Source organism: Argiope bruennichi, chromosome 9 (assembly GCF_947563725.1).
Source record: "Argiope bruennichi chromosome 9, qqArgBrue1.1, whole genome shotgun sequence".
NCBI classification, from domain to species: Eukaryota; Metazoa; Arthropoda; class Arachnida; order Araneae; family Araneidae; genus Argiope; species Argiope bruennichi.
The window spans coordinates 78,405,452-78,430,874 of NC_079159.1; the positions used below are offsets into that span (position 1 = coordinate 78,405,452).

The following is a 25,423-nucleotide window of genomic DNA, read 5'->3' on the forward strand; positions in this document are numbered from 1 at the left end:
CGATAAACGGAAAACAAAATGTTTCATAAACACTTTTCCGTTAAAAACATAAAGTAGTGTCCTTTTTTATCATTACTTTTAAAATTTTTTGTTTAATATACATTTTAAATCAAATACAATGGGTTTTTTTCTGCATTTCAAATTCCAATATATACTAAAAGTTTTATTTTATTTGAAGAAATATCTGCCCATAATCTTGCCACTATTTAAGAACTAACAAAATATTTTATAAATACTTTTACGTTAGAAAAATAAAGTAATCTCTTTTTTTCTATTGTTGCTTTTTAAATGTTTTTTTTTATTAATATGCATTTTAATTCTAATGCAATGGTTTTTTCTGCTTTGCATATTCCAATGTATACTAAAAGTTTTATTTCATGTTAAGAAATATCTGCCCATAATCTTGCTACGTATTTAAGAACTGGAAACAAATTTGCAACCAATAAAGATTGAGGAAATCTGAAACAGGAAAACGGGTTCGGAGCAGCGCAGCGCCCCTATATCGCTGATCTGAAGAAACATTGAGTGTCAAGTAGGCAGTCCTAATTCTTTTGCCAGAGCTGGCAGCATTGCATGAAGAAATTCCCTGGTCTTAATAGCAGCAGGTTGAAAAGAGGGAATTCCCCTGTTGCTGAAAACGCGAAAAACGCAAATTTGGGTAGATTCTGCAGGTATTTATAAATTTATTTTTTATGCACTTGCAATAGAAAAAAATGCAACAAATAATAATAGTATGTGGGCGAAAAATAATAATTATTAAAAAAGATATTACTAAGAAAAAGTGGAAAGTGCATCCTGAAAGTTTTTTTCGGTCGCAGTCACCTGTTGAATATTTATAGAATATAAAATAATTTTACAAACTATTCTTGTCTTTTTAAAAAACATTTTTATCAGATTTCGCATAAAATAACACTTTAGAAATAACGCAAAAGCATATGACAAAGAAAAAAAAAAGGCATTAAAAAATGTTAGCTTCTCGAATTTTTTCCCATAATTTTTCAACTTATGTTAAATGTTAGGATTAATAAATTGAAAATAAAGGATTCGACAAAAGAAAATATGTAATTTTTGTTTACTCTCTAATAAAAATGCAGGGATTTAAAATATATAAATGGCATTTGTTTAACTTTAAAAAAAAATTGTATGAATTTATTTATACAAGATTTTGAAAAAAAGGATTATAGAGAGGAAGAATCATTTAAAAAGCCATTATATGAGATTTGCGATATGTTTTAATAAATTTTAAAGATAAAACAAACTATAATAAATGGAAATGTTGAAAATATTCAGATTAAAACGAAATTACAAAGCAGTTTTATCTGGATATCATATAAAGGTACGCCCCCCAAACTCAGATTTTGACGCAATAAATCAACCATCTTCAAAACTAATTATACTATTTAATTAAAAAAATATTTTAATAATTTAAACCCTTTTTGCCTAAAAAATAATTAAATTATACCATTTAAATAAAATTATGATAAAATATAATAATATGAACATCTTTTCCGCTATTTCATTATAATTATTGTTTATTTTTTTAATTACATTTCCTTCAAACTAAAGAATTTACAAAGATAAAAAGTGCTGCATGCATATTAGTGTAGCAGCATAGTAACTAATAATGCATTGTAGCGGCATATTAATACCGTCATTTTAAAATATTATTTTTTCATGCTTCGAAATAAATGATATTTTTCTTTATTTACCGATGCTGACGTCTATTTTGAGTCCCATGAAATATAACAAAAATTAATAACGAAATTAACTTTTTTTAAAAAGTTCATCCTCTACTCCGTTTAAACATATAATGTTTGGATCATTATTTGTAACAATTTCTCATTACTAAAAAAATTCTTTTGAAATAGAATATAATTTAAAATAATAACTTCTCATTGACAGAGAATATAGCAATTTTGTTTTTAAGTTAAATGCCAATTTTATAAAAAGTCAATCGAAGAAGAATCGAAAACATTTTTTAATCAATTAAAATATTAAATTTACTATAAATAAAATCAAGGAGTATATTTTCATTATTTTTCTTTTCTTCAGAAAATATAATATTAAATTTAATAATTCTCGATATATAAATAACCATAAAACATTTAATTAATAAAATATTACTACTACAATGTCACTAAACATTATACTGTTTCGATAAAAGAGATTATTGATCCAAGGAATACATTAGTATTAAAATACATCTTTAAATTTAAATTACACCATATTTATATATAATGCATGCATTATTAATATAATTCATAAAACTAAATATTCAAATTATAAGAGAAAAAAAAAAGAAATATTTCGAAATATTTTTCTTTCTTTTTTGCAAAGGGTATACACATGAAATTTTTAACACCTGAAATTCTAAAATAAAAGTCTTAGTTTTAGAGATTTTTTTTTCGATATTTCATTATTAAGAATAAATTTTCGTTTCAAATAAAATATAAAATATTCTTCTCAAGATACATATTTTCTTTATAAATAATAAGAAAAATAAATATTCAAAATAATAAATAAGTAACAAATAAATATATAACAAAATATCAGATATTAGAGAAAAAGAAAACTATTTAAATCGTGTTTTGAAGAATGTATAATTCCAAAATGGTCCTTCTTATTAAAAGAAAAAACTATGCAAAAATCTATTAAAGAAAATACTGGAAGATAAACGTAATGTACAAAAACAATCATACTTTTTAAAAATTATTCAATAATATACATTAAAAGAACTGCTACTTAAAATAAGTCAAATTTCATTTAAATATTTAATAAATGGGGAGCATCGCTCCTTATGAGAAATTATTAATAACATGAATTTAAGTCGTAGCTTCTCAAAAACTTAGGTGAGGGTTTAAAAAAATCAGGCTTTTAGCCTTTCTTATTCGATTTTCGCAGAAACAACCTTCTAATATTTATTTAAAACTTATTATTTCCGTATAATACTTACAATTTAACATTTTCTTAGCATCAAAAATGTGGTGGTGCAACTGATTTCTGAGCCAGTATTGCAAAAACTGATTTGCGAATTTTTAGAAGATCTATTTACTAAAATATCGAAAAATAATTGCATTTCATTTTTACAATAACATTCCATATGAATTTTTAAAAATCGGTTAAAATAATATTCTATAATTCTCAGCCGCAATCTCAAACCGCGATACCACCTTGCCTACTACCCACCTAATAATAACAGCGATATCATAATTATTCTGTTTAAATAAGACAAGTTATTCTTCATCTCATGTGCAGCGAATTAAAAGCTGGCTAAACGGATGAGATACTTAAAGAATGAATAATTTTAGCAACTGGAGAATGCTTTTAAAGAAATAAAAAACACTAGAAGAGGAAGGAAGGACGGAAATTCCATGCTTGCCGGAAATTTGACTTGCCCGAATTATTTGAAAATTATTACTTTCATTCCCTGGTATTAAAATGTGGACAAAAGACCATAAGAAAAGTTACATTATAATATAATTCAAAAAATACTTTGTGTATTGATGAAGAGTAAGTATAATTATGACTTACAATTTGATTTATAATTCTGTGATGGCGGTTTCAAAATGGTTTCTAATAATAGATTTTTATTTTCTTTATTCAACGTGACTTTCAGTTCAATTGCTTTGATTCAATAATAAAATCATGATTTGAAAATAATATTGAAAAATAGATGCTTTCACTAATGTTACATGGAATCTAATTCAGAAAAAAATTTAAAGATTTTTTCATATCTTTTAAATAAAAATCAGTTTTAGCTTGAAGTTAATACATGTTGCCTTTATTTAGTTTCTTATTAATTGAATATAAGTTATATCATTATATTTTCTTTCCTTTTGAATTATAGATAAATCTCAAGAATTCCTTTAAAAAATAATTGAAATAAGATTTATTTAAACATTGAAAACAAAAACGATAAAATGTAAAATATTGATTTAATTTCTTTAAAACACCGCCCATGCTTTACACGAATGATTATATGAGTGATAGTACATTTTTGTATATTTCTCTGATAATGTATATTTAATGCGAGAAGTAAATTGGTGTTTTTTTTCTTAATATTATATCTTATTAAGCTTAAAATTATTATCTCACAGTAATGAATTATCCTCTATTATAAATTATTCTCAGAATATTTACTTTGAATTAGAAAATATTTAGGAGGAAATTAGAATATATACAATGTGATAATTACTGAATAATATTGGCGTACAGTTTTAATATTTTTAAAACATTACTTTGCAATATTCTTCACTGTAGTTTTACTAAAGAATGATACTGTAGTTTTAATAATGACATTATAAAGCAACGAATATTCTTGTTAAAAATTGTTATTTTTTTGAAAAAAACTTTCTAGTATTTATGCAGTGTTAAGTATATTGAAGTTCAACAACCAATGTAAAATGAAATTAATTAATAAACTATATTTTAATGAATATTTAAGTAACCACATTAATATTAAGGATCATTTTGAAATTTAATTGTGAATTAATTGTGAAATTAACTTGTGAAAAGCAAAACATGAAAAGAAATCCTGTGGGAAATGCACAGGATGCATTGTTATGTATTGTAAATTATAATTTTGTAGATCAATATAAAAATCCAGTTGTGATATCTATAAATTAAAAAGTCAACAAAAAAGTTGTAAAATTATTTACGAATTTTTATATAATTTTACATATTTTTTATAGCTATCTGTTCCAAATAGTGTACATTCAAACTTAACTTTTTCATTAAGGAGGACAAAATGCTTATTTTCTTGAATATATAACTAAAATAACGAGAAAAAATGGATTCAAGGATTCATATTTATGACTTGTTTCAATGTAACCTTTTAGAAATGTTCTAGATAATCGTTATGTAATCTGAGCTTTTTTGGAACACCTGCTCTATATAAACTCTTTGTTATTTACATACAGTGAGATTTTTCTGAGAAAGAGGGACAAACAAAATCAGAGAAGGCTGTTATAAGACATATATCCAATACCTTATGGTAAAAAAAAAAAAATTAAACATAGATAGTTGAAAATAAATTTTATTTCCTTATTTTAGAATGATACAAAAAAAAAATGATAAAATTTTTTTATTTTGGACAGATATAAAAAAAGACAATTTTTATTTCCTCATTTTGGAATGATACAAAAGGGATACATGGAGATTTCAACATAAACAATAATGAGAGAATTTTTAAAGAAGGAATGTAGTAAAAATAACATACTTTATATGAAATGCTGCATATATCAATTTTTCATGCTAAATTAATGATTCTTAGCTTGTGGAGAGGAGACAAATAGAAGAAAAAAAAATAAGTCACGCCAAAATTGACAAAAAAATAATTAACTAACCAGAAATAAAGTGCTTTCTATTATAGTACAAAAAAAGTTTCGTATTTAAATAGACATAAATGCTTTAAAAAAATCGAGCTTTGAAAAAAAGCAGGACGTCAAATGTATAAATGCAAAAAAAAAAAAAAAAAAAAAAATACGACCTCCGAAATGAGAGCAGGACCATGTATATGACCAAAATTACCACACAAAAAATAAGGAGCAAATAAAATTGATAGCAAAATATTAGACAAAAATAAAATTTAAAAAAAAAACGGAAAGCATAACAACATTAGTCCTCAATGCAGATTTTTAAAAAATTTATTCAGCGCAACTTACTTTATAAACTACTACCAGCATGCTTTGCTTTTCCTCATGACGTGCTTACGTAATCCACAGATCCACAGAAGCAGCAACAAGAAAACAAACGGAGGAAGGGTACGCCAAACTCCATCTGAGCTACGTGAAACGGGGAATCCCCGTTTCGCTTTGAATTATCGTAACTTGCGCGAGTTATCGTGGCATTGGCTGTGCTATCAAATGTAGGTGGAAACGCATCTTCCAGATTGGTGCAACGATTTATCAATATGTTTACACAATTTTTACAAAATTATATATCTCAGAATGTTTTTTTATTGATATTATAATGATTAATAGTATATTTATATCAATCTATGATACTGTGTAATGATATGTCACAAGATCGCTCATGCATTAATGTGCGGCCGAATCAACTAGCGCAAAGTGGTTGTTCAACCAGTGTTGGTGTATATTGGATGTTACAGAAATGGCGCACTTGAAATTGTGTTGCCGGGGGCGTGTAAACAAATTTGAGACTTACATCACAGGTAAAAATTTAGATTGATGTAAAAGATATTTTGCTCCCGGTGTTGCTGCGCCAATCGGTCTCTTAATAGCACAATTGAACAAAACAAATTATGCTATGAATTAGTAAAAGAAGAAGACGCTTCAGAATGAGATATTATTAAATTAATTGAGTATTCATTTTTATTACAAATATATTAGTGGTATAAAGGAAAAATACATACCAATATTTGAAACTCTAAATTTGAAAATAAATGCAAATATTTTGATGAGATCTCTATTCAGTTATTTTATTTTTGATCAATATTCATAAAAGGCAGCAAGATCCTTTTAATTTTTAAAAATGGTTTATGTCTATATTTTTTAAAGTGAGTTGCCGAAAAAACTGCATTATTATGTGTTATTGTTTTAAAAGTTGAATTATTCTTTCTAAATATGACATAATTTTATTGTGTATTTGCATTTATTACATTGTATATAATATCTGCACTCCTCTACAACTAATGAACTCAATCGTCCGTATCATAAATTATTTTGGGGATTATATATTCAATAAACATTTCAACGTCAATATTTTATGAATAATTTTCAATTGTAATATATTACAAAATGCTTATGTAAAATCAAAATAATTAACTTTCGTATAAATAATAATCAAACAGGATTACATAACAAATAAACTCATTTGGAGGCTTCAGAATTTTTTTAAAAATTGTATTTTATGAAATGGTTTAATATATTTTAAAAAGAAGCTGAAATTTTTAAATGTTTTAATAATACTGCCTTTATAAAAAAATTCGAACTTTATTAATATTAATGCAGAAAGAAATTACAAATTAATAATATTTTTCGGGTATTTTTATATAAATTTAAAATTTTCTATTGATTATAAATTTTTCTGCAACATAACATGTCTTGTATCAACATATTTCATTCGGTGTAAGCTGTTATTTCCCTTTGTTTCATATTTCTAAAATTTTTAAATGTTAAAGAAAATCTATTGAATTGAAATATTATGAATTTTTTTAATTTTACAAAACATCATGATACAGGAATTTGATTAATAAATTTAATAAATCACTGATATGAGCAATTGGTTACATTTGAAATCTTATTATGTATTTACTTTAAAAATTAGCCGATTTAATACAGTATTTTTAGACAACACAAATCTGTTTGAAAAATATCGCGTAAAAATGTGGAAGTCGCGCAAAAATGAGAAATTTTCTTCTAATAATAAAGATGAATGTGTGTGTTAACGCTCAGTAGACCAGACCTTTTGACCTAGAGCCACCAAATTTGTCAGAACATATACTTTGGAGGGTAAGCGTTGCATTTCAGAGCAATATTTTTAACATTTTATTTAATTAAATATTAAGCGAAAGTTTAGCAATTTTCTACGATAATTTCCAAAAATATTACAACACAAAAATAATTTTTACCTCATCATAAAATAAAAAAATAATTTTGAAAAACGGAGTTTTTGCCGCATAATTTATTTACGATTTTTAATTCATTAAAAAAACCCCTTTAAACACACATTTTACAGCAATATATTTTATTGTTGAAGTGAAACTAAAATCGTTTTCATTACTGTTACTAATATTTTACCTTGGCTTTTCCCGCATTGTTGATCATCAAGATATGAAGAGTCGACATATTGAGTAGATTTCAATATAAGGTATGCTTTTAATAAATTTTTAAAAAATTTGTTGTACTTACAATCAAAGGTTTTTTTTTTTTTTTTGGATGTAAGCGATGGTGAAAATTTTTGACGTGCGTCCAGTTTTAAACAGTGTTGAGCTGTTGTTTTGCTGTTCTTTCCTGAGGTATAATTGGGCGTATTCAATAATTAACGAAATAAATGACACAATTAACAGAGAGGAATAAGACACCTAAAATAATATATATCTATGAAAGTTTGAAATTAAAAAATATTTTGCATTAATAACTAAGTTAGACAAAATATTTAATAGAAATTATTAACAACCATTAATCATAGCGAACCAAATGGTCGCGAAAGGTGGCTAGTAATTAGTAAATAATAGTATATACGTTTAAACAAAGTTATTAAAATAAAAGATAACCTTAAAATGTCATTAACTTGATAAACTTGAATAATGAAATTTGGATCTAAATTAACCAGTGACTTCAAAATGTTTTTTTGCCTATGACTACAAAATTGTTACATAGGCCACTGATTTTATCATTAGTTTCAATGAACTGCAGCCAAAATTAAATATGTCGCTGATCCAAACAAGACCAAAACTTCATTTAATGTCAGTTACAAATAGGAGGTAAAATAAACAGAAACTTTTATCCTCAATTAGTATAGCTTCTTCAGCATTATGCTTAGCGCAACTTCTTATTTTTCAGAAGAAGCATGTGTGTGGCATTAAATTTAATAGAAAAAAGTGCATTCTGTCTACTTGACACACATTCCAAAAATACGCGGACTGCTTTCTGAAATATGATCTCACGTTTAATCTTTAAAAAAAAGTGAGACAGAAAGACATTCTTGTTTAAAAAAATTTATGACTTTTTTATCTGCATGAAATAAGAGTTAAGAGGCTTGATTGGAAAACTCGTCAGCTGTCCTATTTAATTATTAAATGCCTTTTAATTTAAAGAAATATGGAAATAGAAATGCATTTCATCAGTTGTTTTGAAGAAATTTTTGCAATCCTTTTGCACTAGTAATATTAATAACTCAAATATTATAGCAATTTTTGTTCAGAATGTTATTGATGTATCCAAAACGTATATCACAAAGAATTTGTAACCGGAAATGTCCTTTTACTGAAAGATGTATTATTCATTTTAAGGAAGTTTTCCATCTCTTAATAAAAATTTTGATTTTATCAATTTTTTGAAAGCATTAAGTAGATTTAAATATAGCATCTAATTTCGCGTCGTCAAAAAAAAATATTAGTTAACCTTGCTGGATTTTTCTCCTCGCGACTTTCTTGTATGCATATAAAATATGGCGTTTAATGTATTTCGTACTAGAGTAGAAAACTGGGTATGCATTTTGGACTTCTTCTTTTGACTGATTGAGTTGAAAATTTGACACGTATTTAAATGTAGGATGAGAGGGCAATATACAAATATACATTTATCTAAGTAGATGTGTTTTCCAGTTATCTGTTTCACTTAGATTAGAACGAACAAAACGACAAACAATAGATATATACATTGAATTAATCCAAATTTAGATACAGATGTACAATTTTGATAATAAAATCACATATGCGATTTCGTTAATAAAATTAATTTTCTCTCATATGAATTATACAGATATCCAGACAACCTTCTTGTAGGCGTTTTTCGTCTACATTTGATTAATAATTTACAAATATTGTGTAAAGATCTTATAACAGTTCTCATTCGTTTAGTTCGTTGTGTTTTCAATTCATGACTGTGGTTTCGTATTCAAAAACAAAATGATTAGAGAAATACAAATATATTTTATTTCCTTTTTCAAAAATTCAAAATAAGAATATTTACTCCTTCTTTGCATGATGATGGAAATTTCCAACATAACATTTAGTGAACAAAAAATTGTACTCAAAACAGGTGTACTGTAAATTGGTTGTTGCTGGCAACTTTTTTCATGACTATTGCTTAATAAGGAACATAACTGTAAAAGAAAAAAAATCAAATGTCACAATTATTGTAGTGGGTTTAAAATTTTCAGTCCGCTGTTTGTTGTGGTTGGAAGAAGCCTGCGATTTCTTGAATATTTTTTTATAATTAATCTGAGATTTTTTTTTCTGATAAAAGCGATAATGCGTTTAGAAATTTAGAAGAGAGGACATTGAAAATTTTGTACTGAGCTTAACATGTAAATTTCTATCATGATGGATATTTCCATCATACTGTGTTTTGGTTATTTTTATTATAAAATTATACTAGGATATTTTAAAAACATTTTTCCTTTACTCTAGAGCATGGATTATATCACTCTGATTTATTTCACAAAAAAAAAAAAAGTATGCAAAGAAGAGTTAATCATTCTCTTTAGATCAAATTTTTTTGACGACTGCAATCGTTATGGTATCTCTCATTTTTTATTTGTACGCAAGGAAATTAAAAAAAGGGAGACTATTTTCCATAAAGCACGAATGTTTGTTTTCGCGTTCGCATTTTTTCTTTGGAAGTTTCACTTTACATTTAGCTTTGGTTCTTTCAAAAATTTCATTACGTAATTCTAACTAAACTATCTAATCATCTTTGAAATAAAGGTCAGATAAAGAGTGATCATTTTTTTTGTATTAAAAATAAAACGTTGAACGAAGGAATATCTCACTGAAATCAACTGTTATGAACAACTCAATTCTTATGAACGAAATCATAAAAATTGTTGTTTTCTTGCAATTGCGCAAATAATATCCAGAGGAGAGGATTATTTAAAAACATTTCAGCGGTTAAACACCTCAATTCTTATAAATGAAATCATAAAAATTGTTATTTTCTTACAAATGCGTAAATAACATTGAGCTTCAAGCCGATTGGAAAATTGTGTCTATAGTCTTAAAAGTCTTGAGACTTTAACCATGTGTGATATATTCCAAGTTATTGAGGAACTAAGAGAAATAAATTGCTATTTTCTAAACAAGGCTTAGTTTAATAACGCGCATAAATGGCAGTTTGTAACCCAGACGTTAATTTAATTGGTGGTACTTTAACTTTGTATCTCTACTGAGTACGTTGACACTAGGAGGGGAGTATGTAGCCGATTAGCAACTCACTTGTAATGACCGATTCGCTGTCAGTTTTAAAATGTGTTTTACGTTTCGGCTGAATAAATTGTTTGTGATTTTTCTAAACAAGGTTTAATTTATGAATAAAATTATGAAAAAAAAAACTCTGAAAGTCCACTTCGAAAATATTATTACCGATAAATAATTTTTAAAAATAGAGGAAAATCTAAATCTGGCTTACATTGTTTGAAATTTCTACATTAAGGAAATGTAATATAATTTATTTCAATGCAATATTTATATTCGTGCTCGCAGATATCTGTGAGATATTTGTCCCTCATAATAAATTTTATATTAAAGCCTTATTACAATTTGAGAGTATCCAAATTTTTCTGCGATTTGAGATACTTTTGATGACTATGAAACGAATAGAAACGCAGCTTATGTATGCGCTAGCAAACTAATCATAATAGTCCAAAGATATATGAAATTGTTTTTCGATAAAAGGAGATTCTCGACATTTGGCTTTTCAGCGCAACTTGTCAAATTTGTTTTAATCGCGTACTCTTTACTATTTGTACTGAATACTCTATCTATACTGAATCTGGTTTCCCTGTTTTACGAATCTTGAAATTTTAAATAATTTATATTAAAATTTATGTGGTAAATTCTATCGAAAAACTTTTATTTGTATCCAAAAGTAACATTTTATTTCCTAGTAACAAAAACTGCTTTTTTATTTTACTTTCATGTTTCAATTCCTTTTTAATACTTGATTATACCTCACACATTACGAATAATTACCCTAGCTCTACTTTTTTTCTCGATATTTTCAGCTTCTCAAAACTATGTTGCTTCGTGCATGTAGCAACCAGTTGCGCGCTGTGTTGTTGCTGTTGTAACTTATGGCACTTTACAAGCCCGCTGACAGTTATCTGTCAGCGATTTAAGCCGAGCGAGCATCTCTTGTTTTTTCAGTAGCGCCAACTAAGGCCAAGAGTACGACTTAACTACTTCATGCGTCACATTCGCTTAAGCAACCCCTTTTTACAGGGGGGAACATTCACACACCTCACAGATAGAAAACAGAAGAACAACCATGCTCGAACCGGGACTCGAATCCGGGACGTCGAGATCACGGGGAAGACGCGCTGCCCCTATGCCAGGACGCCGGCGCGAGTTGTGTAAAGAGTTTATTTAGAAGCAAAACAGCTAAACTAACTTTTTTTCCCACATAACGAAAGAACTTATGGTTTGGTTATCAAGGCGTGACAGCTTTCTTTTTTTTTTCTAATCATTTCTTTTGTATTTTATTTAAATCCTTACAACTTATTGCATTTAATGCTTCTGTTTTCCTTTTTTTTTAAATGAAAATATCCCTCATAGCAGTAGTTAAATTTATTTATTTTTCTAAATTACATAAAAATTGAATTTAATTTCTATAATGTAAATATGCTACATAAAAATTGAATTTAATTTCTATAATGTAAATATGCAAGTTTTTCTGGGAATTTCGACTTTTGCATGTAAATTTTTTGGTCGATATCCAGCTTATATTTTAAATGGATGTGTTTCTAATACCATAATCATAAACATAGGCCTATTGTAATAAAGTGAATAAAGTTGCTGCAGTGACATTTAGAAGAAACTTTAAAAGCCATAAAAATGAGTTTCTTTGAGTTTGGTGGATATATTTATTTTTCGATATAATGGTGCATCTTCTTTAAAATGTTAAGCGTTTGCTTTCTTGAAGGTCACAGCGGATGCAGTGATAAATGCTCTTTATTTTTGTGACACCGGACATGGCCGAGGACAAAGAGGAACGACCCAGCTAATTCATCCTATTTTTGGACTTGACATGAGCCTGATAATATTATTAAGATAGATCCTGATAGTTCTAGAAGATATGTAATCACCCTATTTGAAAAACTCGGGATACGGAAACAAGAATTTTCAAACGACCTTTTTCTGATAATATGTCCTTATATAATGCTAAAAACCATTAAAAATTATCAAAGACTACCTGCTTTTGGCGGCCAGCTGGTATGTTGGAATATCTGGCTCTTAAGTATTTAAAATTTAGCTTGTTTTTTGATATGTTTGAGAAGGAAAAGATCATTTTACATCGGGGCTAATGCTTTTAACATTTGCACAAGGATTGAATTATATAGTTTAATGAAGCGATGAAATGAATTTGAATTTCATTATAATAATAAAAACATTGTTATAGAATGTATAGCGACTTAAAGTTTAATAAAATTAGACAGAAAATGTATTGAAATAAAATTGGCAACATTAAAAAATTCGTTTTTTTTTTAATTTTAAGATAGTATAAAGATTATTTTTTGAAACAATATTTTCGGAATTAAATAATCTTTGTTGCCTCTGGCAGTCAGCAAGAGTTAATATCATTGAAGGGATTAGGCATTTCTTCTTTAGTTTTAGTATATGACTTTTTAAACTAGAAGTGAATTGAGTTGTAGAATTGCCGGTGTTGTAATATGAGAAAAAGTAAATATAAAAGAAAAATTGGGTCGAAACTTAATTACCTAAATTTTTCTATTGCTACAAACTGAAAAAAATTGTTTTATAGAAGAAGAGTTTATTTATGTTACCCATTATATTTTATCCTTGATATATTAATGTTTGCTTTTAAAAAAATGTATTTTCTTTTTTTTTTCATTTTGAGTGTTCGGTTCCTTTAATTTCTTTATTGATATCAGATGCTTTATGATCTAAAATATAAAATGTAAATATTTATGTTAAATTCAACGCAATATGTATTTATAGACTTATGAAGTGCAATTCTGCAAATTAAAGGTTGTTCTTTAAATGAAATGACTAAAATTGCTTTTGTGATTTTTATATATTTAAGAGGCTAAAATGACCGACCGCTTTAGCTGCATGGGACAATCAGTAGTACAGATAATTTTACTGGAGCGCGTACCGACTCTTAATTTGCTTCTAGTTTCTAGTATGTATGGAAGCTCAATCGTTAAATAGCCAATTTTATGATATATGAAAAAGTAAATACAAAAGAAAAGATGAGATGCGATTTAATTATTTACATTTTTTTCTAAAGATTTGTATAAACTCATAACTTAACAAAAGATCCGTTCTTTATATAAGCAAAAATGAGTCTGAAAGAATTCTAATTTATTATTCTTGTAATTTTATATCATGATAGTAATTTTCGTTCTAGCAAATGTTCTTAAAGTTTATTTACAAGTAAAAACGAAATTACGGGTTCAGAGTTCATAATAATATTTCAAAAAAATATCTATGGAAAATAAGTAAATCAATGTTTAATCTTTGAATGCCCTTATTTTCAAATTTGATTCCGGACTTTTAAATCGATTTGTACACTTGCAATTGGTTTGTTTTTAATATTTGGCCGCATGTACGTTATCATTGCATGATGTACTTTTGAAAAAAAGTTTAAAAAAATAAACATCAACTGTTGAAATTGTTCAAATGATATGGCATTTCATTTTTCAGCCGTACTGAACGGGTGACATATTTTTATAAAAAAGTTTTTTTTTTAAATAAATCTTTGACGCATTTTATTTCTCCGAAAAATAAAAATATTTTTGAGATGGGTGAGTTCCTATTTTTACTATAATTTAAGTAACAGTTAGTGCGACATACTCATGGTCTTATTGCCTAAAATATCAAAATTGAAACCTGCTTTTTTTTCTTCAAATAAATATATAAAATATTTGTTGTTGTTTTTTTATTATTATTATTTTTCTTTTATCTGGCTACTGCAATGAACACATTGATAGTTTTTTAAATTTAATTTGGAAGACCAGATTTCTAAGGGTAACCCTTTCAGTCCTAATAGGCATTCATAATAGCCCTAATAGCTGTCATTCCTCATTGGGTAACATTTCCTCATTGGTAACATCCTACTTTTACAAGAGTTATCTCAAACATGGGATTTAAAATTTTAATAATGCAAAAGTCGAGCTGAATGGTTTAAATGATAAAAACCGGGACAAAATGCAAACTGAACAGGATACATATAAACAAAATTAATTATTTAATGCAAGTGGTTAGATATTGCAACTGAATGCTTCTGACTTACATGAAAAAAATACGTTAAAAACTCCAAATTTCCTTTTCCACTGACAGATTTTCACTTAGATTTCTTCAGTTGTAATTTTGATGCTTTCCGGCTAAGCTAATCTATAAATGTATATATAAAAAAAATGAACATTAAAATTTTTTTTCATAAGTTTAACATTCAAATGCACCAGTTCTATAACCAAGCTTTTCTTTTCTACAATATTTTCAAAAATCTTTATAGTAATGTTAACTTTTACACAAATAAATATGTTTGATGCTCTCACTAATATAAGAGGCACAATGAATAATTGAAGAAGCGCAACATCTGGAAATGTTTATCAGGTTTTTTTTCGGCATAAATAGCAAACGCAGAAAAATAAATTAAATAATAAAAAATGTGAATGATTTGTTATTCGACGGGATTAGCTACGCACAAATAAATAAATTGAATAATTAAATATAAAATTAATTTTTTTGTACAATATAATTAGTGATGCACAGTTATATAAATAGAATAATTAAAAAGATGATTAGTGTGATTAGCAACGCTTATTTTAAAATTTTGCTAATATAGTTCTTGTAATGTCATTATAAAGAAATTAAATTAAATATCAATTTCTCTCTACTTCCTACCTCTTTCAATTAAGGTATCAGATCCATTTATAGAAACTACAGACGCATATGCCAAATTTCATCTATTTGGCTCCTTTCATTTTTGAGTTACTGTACTCACATATATGCGGAAAAATAGATTAATGTAATTCCAAGAATATATTTTCGAACTCGAAAAACTCTAAAAAAATGAAATTCATTAATTTTTTCCATTTTTTCCGCTCAAATTTTTAAACAATTATTTAAATTATTTTTTTATTATTATTTCGGATACTGCAAAATAAAAAATAATATGAGAATCGTCCCTTTTATTGAAAATGTCTTAAAATAATAGCATAATTCTGTGATCGCGATATATATGTGTAACAGATTCATTCATTCCTCGCTTCTTGAACCCTGAATCTCGAATCAAGTACTTTTGTCAATAAAGAATTTGCGCAACATCCAATGACGATGATAATGTTGCTTACTCAGACATAAAAATAACTTGTTTGCCGAAAAAAAAATTACTTGATTTACGTGTAATGCATGTAATATAAATAAAACTGTGAAAGATACCTTTACTAAATTAAAAAAATAATTAACTTTTATTGTCAGGTTCTAATAGTTAATATGCATATGATATCGCTATTTTGCCCAACTTATATAATTTCATGTTGGTGAAAATTGCTTCTTCATTATATATTATACTTCACGAATATCCACCAGTGTCGTCTTTTTATTTACAAGGTAATAAAAAAATAATTTTATCTATTTCATCATTTTTTTAATTTTATATAATTACTGTAAAAAATTTTCCTGCGATATTTGCGGCGTGATTTGCTTTGCATTAAAATTATATATACCATGATTCTGACATTTAATTATAAAAAATAAAGTGCATTTTTTTCCATATTTTAAAATTGACTAAAACCCAAATGAAGTGAAAATACGCTATTCTGTAGAAATTCAAAATACTGAATAAACTTCATTCAATTTTTTTCAAAAATACCGATAAGCATAAAGAATACTCTATGATAATTAATTAAAAGCTAGTTATTGGTTAGTTAAAAACTATGTTTCAACATATAAGATAGTTTTATCTTTAGTGTTACTATTCCTAATGAATTAAAATATATTTCATTAGCAGTAAAATATATAAGATATTTGAAATCATATCATTTATTTACTTCCGAATTGACTCTCACAGTGTTTAATTATATTTTGCGCCAATCTTTAATTAATAATATTTGGAAAAATTAACTTATTAATAATAATTAATTAAAAATTATTAGTTAGAATAATAATTTAATTGGAAAACATAACGTTCTATGTTTAAGATAAATTTTTACAGATGTAATGTTTTAAGAAACTATGAGACTTTAAAAACATGTCTGGTGCAACTCATTTTCTTTCAATTTTAATTTAATTTAATTTTTCTCATTTTAATTTAAAGAGTTCCAAACAATAAGATAAGAGTATTTATATGTAATAATATTTTATATAGAGGTATTTTAAATATCCCGTACGACATTGAGTATATAAATTAATTTTTAACATTTCCAGAATGAACCAGAAATTTCTTGATTATAGAATACAAAAAGATTGAAATTATTTAAAAAAATCTGTGGCAAGTGAAATTGTGAATTTTTAAAATTAAAAACTTTTATTTAATCAAATGTTGTCCTCGTTTATTATTTTTCTCGTTTTAGGAAAACAAAGCTTTTTTTTTTTTTGAAAGTTGAAATAGTTCACAATAATTAATTCCAGATTTATTTTTAAAATTTGTACACATAGCAAACGAAAATAAATTAATTAAAATAAAAATTTTGCAAAATGTAAAAAAATTAATTAATGATATTTACCTAAAATTCTTTATTTACTTATAACTTTATATAAATTGAAGTACTCCGAATGACAAAACAAATGATAGGATTTTGGTCGAAACAAAAATAGATTTTGAGAATACGAAATCTAGAAAAAAGAGGAACAGTGAAACATGAAATAAAATATAATTCAAATTGCACCCTCGTACTGAAATGTCTCATTACTACATTTCTGAACTTCACGCAATGTCAAATTGGCTTTCCCAAGTAATTCATCAAATAATTGCCTTGTAAATTCCTGAATAGATTAAAAACTAAAAACATTTTACAATACTTTATTTTATATCAGGATATAAAGCAAAGTATATCATAAAGTTTTGAGAAATTTTTTGGCCTGCAATATCAAGATTGCATGATCTTATTTGTAGATTATTATTTTTTTCTTGTGATTGTAATAATTAATCCTTATGCTTCTCAACGAATATGTTTCGTTTCATCAAGGAAATTATTGTTCTGAGTGAACTATAATCACCTACATTTTAATTCAATGCTCAAATTTTATGTGAAATGGTAGGAAAATGGGTAGACTCGTAGTATATTGAAGTTAAAAGTATAAGTTTTTAAAAAATAATACGAGACATGCACTATAAAAAAAGGATTAAATATGTTTTGCAATAGAAGCTAGTCAGAACAAGTGACATAAAATATTTAATTGAGAATTTTAGCAGCTATCGATCTCCGAGAACCAATTGTTCGCTAAATAGTTAGACATTAAGCATTGAATGGATATATAAGTCAAGTATCTAATGTAACTATTAAAAATAATGTAAATATTCTCTTCCGGCTAGAAAAGTGTTTCCTTTCAATAAGCTCCAAAATTAATGCTTAACCCTTTCTAGGACCATGGGAAGTATGCTTCCCACCAAATTTATCAATCTTTGTATGAAGTTATGTAGGTTGGCATAAGTTCTGACAAATTTTTTTAGTAAGTCAGAAACTTAGATGCTTCAGTTCTTTTTCTCAGACAAAATGATGTGTCTTGATTTGTTACTTAATTATTAATTAACCAAATTAATTAATTAATCAAATTAAATTTATCTAATAAGCTAAATAAATCCCTTTTCTTATTCTAATTTCAAACCTAAAAATATTTTAACATAATATGACTAGAAAAAAATGGCCCTTTAAAGGGTTAAATCAGTTTTAGTAAAGATTAAAGGTAATCAAATTGCTAGAATTGTGAACCACTGAGTCCATGTTTTCTGGTTTAAATACCCGTCACTGGTGCGAAAATTTCAGGGTCTTCAAACAGATAAAAATTAATTCGCTGATCAAATTAGAAAAAGGTTGTTCATTCATTTTAGGAAAAAAAGAACAAGGAGCAAATAAGTAGATTTTTGATTTTTTACACTATTATTAAATGCAAGATAAAAATTTTATTAGCTTTTCATTAGAAATTGAATTAAAAAATGCAGCGTTTATGCAAAATTCGCAGAATTTATTTCTAATTTATCTTGGATTTTTATTATTATTATAATTCGATACATTCACGATGTCCACTTTTATCATGACTTAGTAGCTAATTTCTGAAACATTAAACGTCAACATATATATCCATTTTCAACTAATGAGAGTCGTATACTTTAACCTCTTGCCTGCCGCGGACGTATATATACGTCTCCCTAAGTCAATGTGTTAACTGCCCCTGGCGTATATATACGTCTCGCAACTATATACGTGGCACTGGAGACCGAATCTCGCAAGTTATCCTCGGCAGGTAAGGGGTTAATAAAGGTTATTTCTCTCCCTCAGCTTTAAATTGTGGGTATAGGCTGTGAATGTCTTAAAACGCGTTGGAAAATAATAGTTAAAAATATTAATTTTCGTATGAAACTATCATTTTTACTGTATCTATGAAACTGGCAAATTATTTTGACATTTATCTATGATTGCAAACACAAAATTGCATACCAAATTTCATATGTTTGTCATTGTGTTTTTGAGCTATCGCATTTACGTATTTATGAAAGTACAGACCGACAGACGGTCAACCCGAAGGATTTGGAACCGCATTTGATAGATATTGTAGGGAATAGCTTATAAGCCAGTTAACAGCTATGCTATCCGAGCAATTGCTTTTGCATTGTGGTCATGTTACTAGGCTGCGAACCGCAAGGTCCCAGGTTTTACCCTCGCCCATCGCAATCCGCCACATTGGTGACCTCGGACAATGAACCCTTCAACCTTTGTACTGCTGCTGTGGCGCCATCTACCCGCAACCAAAGTCGTCAGACTCACTTGACGCAGCAACAGGCATCAGCAATCACTCACCGACACACGCTCGCCATAACGCTTGGCGCTACTCAAATGGGTACAGGCGCATTAGAATCAACAGCTAATAATTAATAATAAATAATATCGTTCGTTTCACCTCCGACTCACTGGAGGGAGAGTCTGTAGTGAATAGCTTATAAGCCAGTTAACAGCTACGCTACCCGAGCAATTGCTTTTGTATCATGGTCATGTTACTGGACTGCGAACCACAAGGTCCCAGGTTCTATCCTCGCTCATATCAATTTATTACAATATTAAATCCACTTCCTGTGTATCAGTTTTCATCTGACCAGATCTTTTCGTTTTGTAGTCATTGTATTAGCCAACATTCGGACAAATAGACATTCCTTTGAATAGATTTCGCATAAGTTTTGAAAGGAATCTACAGATTTAGTATAAGGACCATATACCAAATTTCATCCATCTAGCTCAAAGTATTTTTGAATTATCGTATTCAAAACAGATAAACGCTATGCCGAAAGTGTGTGTTTCTAACTCAGAAACGTGGAGATTCGCCACAATCTCGAGTTCGAGATCTGTGGAATTTTGACAATTACAATATTATTTTTATACTTCATTGACGAGAAAGTAAAAATTGACATATGGTTGATTATTATGATAATATATTAATACTGATTATTATTTTTATAAAAATTTGTTCAATAAAATAAAAAAAAAGAAATTACGTCATTATGGCAATATTTAATACGCATATATATTATGAAAATGATATTCGAAAGTTAAATATTTGATAAATAAGTAAAAAATATTTGTATAATTCAGTGTGATGACAAATGGCCAATGTTTATTTTTAAACAAAAAATTGATTCATTCAATCATGCTTATAAACAATTTCACTAACATTTATTTTTTTTGCTGTAACTCTAGGGTATTTCCCATTACGCTTATCGTTCGTTAATTGTTTAGTTTTTTGTAAATCAAAACTATTCATAAAAAAATTTCAAAACCACAAGAAATAGATTCTGAAAAATCCATAATATCGCAAGATCTAATCTCTCACTTGGCTTTAAATCGAATTTGAATCATGAAGCATGTTTTTTATCTTGTAATTCATGATCTAACTTGTGCGAGGTGATCAAACGTGACGAAACGGTATTCCTACTTCCGCAACGCAGCGCCGCTCATTTTAAATGCTTTACAGCTTGGAAACAAACTCATAGAAATGAGATCCTCGGCCGCTTGTGGTCTGTGGGGCACAAACAAGTTTCAAATCGAGATTGACGTGAGTGAATTTTTTTTTTAATAGCATCTTACGGAACTTTAAAAATTATCGACTCTTTGAATATTTTTTTAAAAAAATAATAGATCATGAAAATAGATCTGTTATATTCTCTTTTCTGTTATGTCTCTTATTTAAAAGTAGAATTTTGTGTTCTAATAGTCTCTTTCTAATTATTGCATTTTGTTACATGTTTTATATAGCTAATATTTTTAAGAAACCTAATATTAGACTTTAATTTTTAGAAATGGATTTATATTAAAGCAAAATAATCTCATTGTAACATTTTTTTTTATACATTTTTGTGGCATTTATTTTTCTTCTAACTCTCAAAATATTATTCAAATTTTACTGGAATTCGTCATTTTTATTTGTAATATGATGAATTTATTGTTAATATTTTTTCAAATGAATTAATTCATTTATTTTTAAAAATAGTTTTTCAATTTTTTTTTTATTTTTCTTTAATTTACAAACTATTCTTCAAATTTTGCAGAAATTCATCATTTTTTTGTTATATGATGATTTTATTAGTAATATTTTTACAAATAAATTAACTAGTTTATTTTTAAAAATATTTTTTCAAGTTTTTTTTATTTATCTTTAATTCTCAAACTATTATTCAAATTTTACTGAAATTCATCATTTTTTTGTAATATAAAGATTTCATTTGTAATATTTTTTCAAATAAATTAATTAGTTACTTTTTAATGAAATCTTTTCAAAAAGCCTTTTAAATGGCCGTTTTTTGTAAGTAAATTAGTAATATTTAAAATTATAATGGCCAAGGTTGCTAAAATCTTTTCAACCATAAAAAAAAAACTCTATAAAACTTCTACGTGTTTGATAGCCACAAGAAGCTGGAGGGGGAGGGGGTTAATATGCAAAAATTGAAATAAAATAAATCAATTAATTTCAATTTCAAACGAAAAATTTCGCATGGTTTTAATGGGACTTTTGTAGTTTAGAAATAAAAATATACTCTGAAAAATCTGTTTTTAGGCTAAATTTGACTAAAATAAAGGATTGATTTTTTAGAAATTTTAAAATTTTAACAGGTTGTTTCATAAAATAAAATAAATTATGATTAGAATTTATTTTCCTATGAAATCAGAATTAGATAAATAAATAATCGGAAATAATTTAATAAATTTTTCTCAGATGCTGAAATGCACCATGAAAAATATATTTAGAATTCTTAAATTTTTAGATGAAATCAAAATTGTTTGAATAATTCCAAATCTTGTTGTTCAAATGTCGCTGATGCACTTTTCTCATGTACGCAAATAAAATTTAGACAATAATGCAGATGGTACTAGCTTCCCCCTAATATTGGTCAAATCATAACAAACATTAAAAACAACACGCAAGATTTTAAAATTCCAAAAATGAGAAGAATAAAAAACATATTTGTCACATTCGTGGATGGTTACCATATTTGGCATGGTATAGTCATAGAAAAATTTCACTTTGATGATAGTATACTGTATGCTTATATCTGCCTGACGAATATTTTTATAATTACTTATTAAATAAAGCAAATAAAAAAAAGTAAATTATGCTTTTCTCGAGATATTGTTATTGACTTATATAATAACATATTAAAATAGGTACTGCAAATTGAAAAAAAAATCAAAAATCAAAAAATCTTGTCTCAAAGAAAATTTTCAAAAATGAAACTAAAAGCAAAACTTGCCGATGCATGCTAAAATCCAGTTCTCAAATCAATAGTTTCATTCGGCGGAATGGTAATCTGCGGTTCAAATTACTAAGTATTTCAAAAATTATTGCGAATTTTCTTTCATATTAAATGGAAACATTGTGCAAAAAATGAATAAGGTTTATAAATATACAACCATCGATTTTGTAATTTTACAAAAATATGTATATCAGTTTAAAACGATTTTTTAACGGGAATTAGAAATTTTAGTTCAAAACATTGATACATATTAATATATTAAATTTGATTCCCTTTCCTTTTTTTAAAAAATTTATTTTTAATTGTATGACAGCAATAATTCGCACACAAAAATTATATTTAATATGACCATAATGCACATAAACAAATTCTATTACTGCAAAATATTTATAAAAATATTTTTAAAAATTCATTATTATCTGAATAAATTGTACAGAAATAAATTAGTTTTATTAAAAAGCATATCTTTTTAATTTTAAAGTGATATTAAAATAGATTTTGCTCAATAATATGTAATTAATTATTTTAATAAAAATTTTAAAAGATTCTTTTTTTAACTACCCTAATTTCCAAAAAGTAAATACATGTCAGATTTCATTACTTTACGCTCCGTGGTAACCTGTAGAGCATTTCAAACGATTTTTTTTATCATATATGTTTTTGTCTTACATATAGTTACTATAAAATTATTACTATGTTAAAATGTTCTTAATTAAATATTTTGAACCAAATGTTCTATGTTCTTAATTAAATGTTTTGAACCAAATGTTCTATGTTCTTAATTAAATGTTTTGAACCAAATGTTCTATGTTCTTAATTAAATGTTTTGAACCAAATGTTCTATGTTCTTAATTAAATGTTTTGAACCAAATGTTCTATGTTCTTAATTAAATGTTTTGAACCAAATGTTCTATGTTCTTAATTAAATATTTTGAACCAAATGTTCTATGTTCTTAATTAAATGTTTTGAACCAAATTTTGATAGAAGTGCAATAGCATGAACAATAAATAAAATCTCTCTCACTCGATAGGCAACCAATCAAGCTTAATTCTGAAATTATGTTTTTTAGGCATTAGAAAATCTAAAATGAAATTTATCAATTTCGAGAATAGAGTGTTGGTAATTATTATATTTTCAATATACATAATAATTCATCTATGAGAATGTAAGAAAGATCAATAAATAGTTAAAAAAATTAACGAATTATAAACATTATTTCTACTATGCATGTCTATGCTTGGCTTCTAGAATCATAATACTAGCATATAGATAATTATTTAACTGAACTTTTATCTTGTATAAAGAGATTATAAAATGTGTATTGTTTTACGTGGAAGTTGTTATACGAAAAAAAATGAATCTAGCTAAACTCAATAACTTGTAATATTAACCATGGTTATCATTACTTTGAACTAATTAGACTGAATCTGTCGTTTCACAATCATCTCGAAACTGAAACTAACTTAAGTTCCTCAACAGTAAGTAACAGATCTGATTCCAGCTGGTTAATATCAAATTTTGAGGTTGTTATGTTAAACAGCTTATGACATCACGTTGTTTCTTTTTTTATTATTCCTTTTTGTTCACCTCTTTCCCTCCGCATATCGAACTGCTTCGTTAACTCTTCCAGACATCATATTTCATCGCGTTTATAGCCGTGGAATCTCTAGGGCTTTATTCTCTCGAAATAATTCGCAAAAGTGTAAACAAAAAGAAAGAAATTAATATAGAATATTACAGGTAGTGTGTGACAGTGCTTCATGCTTTGAAGTGTTTATTTATTAATTCAACATGCTCAGTTTAAAAGAAAACTATTACAATTATTTATTAATTTTTTTTTAAATTTCAATTTTTTAAATTATTGAAAATATAATAATTGCTTGTTATATATTTTCAACGTTTACAGTATTTCTCAGGATTAAAATACTTTTATGTATAATATTTTTAATAAAGAAATGACTTTTGTATAAAATAATACACAACACCTTTTCCAAAGACATACATATCAAAACGAGATAAATCTTTATAAAAATAGTGATAGAGTATTCAAAGTCTTGATGTTATCCAACAAAGAAGTAAATTTCTTTCTTTCAAAATCATCTACATAAAATTTTTAACAAATTTATGACAACTGAAAGAAAAATTGCGCAAAAATGAAATTGATATGGTTGAAAATTTAAAAAAATCTAACTTTAAAATGATATGAATTTTTTCGGAATAATTTTCCTGATGTTTTTTGTGGGGAAAAGCACAATATTAACTTATTTCTGATATCCTTAATCTATTGCTGTCGTCGGTCATATGTTTCATTTGTTCATAAAAGCTTTACATTTATTGCTTATGTATAAGCGGTTATCTTGTACCTGCTTTTATAAGCATTTTAAATCTCAATTTTGAAAATAGTGAACGCCTGGTAAAAAGTATGTATTAAAAAAACAGTAATTTACAAAAATAGTAATAGAGTAATTCAAAGTAAATAACTGTAATGGCTTTTAATTTTTTTTAATTAATAACAATTGAAAGAAATATTGTGCAGAAACGAAATTCATCCTTTGAAATAGTAAAATCATGAATTTTCAGATTGTTTAAAAAATATATTTCCTGTTATAATTTTTAAATTACTGTGGCAAAAAATCCGAGATTTTAGTTAGTTTCTAATAAACTTTAAAAAGTTGACTATATTTTTTCCCTTGTATTAAACAACAAATGTGCAAATTTTAGCTGCATTCGATGCAATGTGGAACATATATACATAGCTACGTTGGCTTCTATTTATATTAAGATTAATTTAACTAAATTGTTTGCATTTTCC

At 26.5% G+C, this 25,423-nt stretch overlaps 1 protein-coding gene across 3 annotated transcripts in view; it reads left to right on the plus strand.

Moving 5' to 3' along the window:
- The first annotated feature begins 554 nt into the window (after window positions 1-554).
- The window catches only part of LOC129984832 (uncharacterized), a 28,470-nt gene continuing 3,601 nt past the window's right edge, over window positions 555-25,423 (plus strand). Inside the window, exon 1 of one of the 3 annotated variants that reach the window (XM_056094798.1) lies at window positions 555-671. The gene's annotated coding sequence lies outside the window, so the exon portion shown is untranslated. Of the gene's footprint in view, window positions 672-5,843; window positions 6,173-20,763; window positions 20,915-25,423 lie in introns of those variants that run through there. The other 2 variants (XM_056094797.1, XM_056094796.1) reach the window with 2 other exon arrangements.